Source organism: Bombus impatiens, unplaced genomic scaffold (assembly GCF_000188095.3).
Source record: "Bombus impatiens unplaced genomic scaffold, BIMP_2.2 scf_0091, whole genome shotgun sequence".
In the NCBI taxonomy this organism is placed as follows: Eukaryota; Metazoa; Arthropoda; class Insecta; order Hymenoptera; family Apidae; genus Bombus; species Bombus impatiens.
In genome coordinates, this window is record NT_176510.1 from 75,186 (window position 1) to 76,946 (window position 1,761).

Below are 1,761 nucleotides of genomic sequence, written 5' to 3' on the forward strand. Positions count from 1 at the left end.
GGGGCCCGCCACGTCGCGTCGCGCCGTGCCGATTTCGAATCCCCCTTTTATCCGTAATTTCGTCGCGGTACGTATAGACCGGAACGAATCTCGATGGAACATACTATCGAGAATAATCGAGTAACGTCGTCCTCTGTAAGCTGCATTCCACGGAACGTCGCGCTACTTACGCGGAACTTCGCATCGCCGAGTAGAGATGTAAATCGGCCCTCGCGCTAATATGAATTTCAGATCTACGTTAATAAGAAAGGCGGACCCCAGTGCACGGACCTCGGCTCACGCCACGTGGAGACGGATATTTCTGCGAGGCATTAAGTCGTGCCTCGCCAACTTCTTCTAGGCTTTGAAAATTATTACGCGAACTTTGCCGCACAACGAAATAAAGTTCCGCCGATCCTCTTTATCCTTGGAGAATTCCTTGGTGATTTTTTTCTGATAAGAGAATTGGCACCGGTGCTTCATATATCGTATTATCGATAGTAGAGCAACGTCGATGTGTATTAAAAAAAAAAACACTACGAATCGTGTATATGTAATTTGATAAGAGGACGAGCCAATTAACCGTACCTCGATAAGATAAACATTCGAGTCTATGAAACGATAGAAAGTTGCGTGCAGTCCTGACTATGCGAAAGGTGCAACGTTCATGTTGATTCCGAGTCGACAATAACCTCGTTACGATAGCAAGATAATAGCAAACTGTACGATCGAAATACCTTAAACAGATACGAAATGCGTCATCCAGATTACACCTAATCTTCAGAATATTTACGTAATAGGATAAAATAGAATTTATGTTGAAAATCGACGGAACGTTTCAATATCCACGATAATTGCGGCATATTTCGTTGTGCCTTACCACGACATCAACCGTAGGACGAGTTTCTACGACGAACGATATAAACCATCGACTAACGTGAGAAACATGGAAAAAGGAGCGATACGATCGTCTTGAAGAACGACTAAATGGCCATGGTCCATCGAAAGGGTGCAGAGCGATCAAACCATCACTTGGACCGATTCTGTCACAAAGGTGTCTTTTCCTAGTGCAACGAAAACTGTGAGTAAGTACACGGTGAGAACATGGCGTGTTCTCGGCAAATATCACGTGAGAACGTATAAGATCGCGAGATTTATAGCTGAAAATCCAACGCGATCGTGATCTAACTAAACGAAGCGTTCCTTGCACGGGAATCGCTGCTTATAAAATAGATTGGCCAGCGGCATTGGACAAAACGATCACCGGTGATGTCGCGTTCCAGAAATCGTCGGCCAGCCAGGGATTAATTTCGAGTTGGTGGAAAATCATGCGCCACGATAATAGGAATGACGGTCGACCTACTTACTTCGATAGTCCTATTCTAGGCTGGCGCGTTTATTATCGACGATAAATAAGCATTACGTCGTCGTAGTTGGCGCATATTTACGAGAAGTCGCGGCACGTGTTTCACGTCCTTCGTCCACCTCGTTACGATCGGAGAATTCATAGGGAGTAGAACTAGGATCGCGATTCGAGGCTTTCCTCGAGGCACTTTCGCTCGACGACGATCGCGTGACTTTCTCGCCAGGTGTGCAGCTACTTTAAGGATATTTTAATTAAAGGTAACCGTTGATAACTAAGTGATTCTACACTGTAATCGGCAGAGTCGATTAAAGGAGAATTTAACACCTGCTCCTTTCGCGAACAATCGGGCCGGTTCGTTCCAACGGTCGCGTACCGAACGATGGCGCGGCGAGGAAAAAAGCGCAAGTTTACGAGCG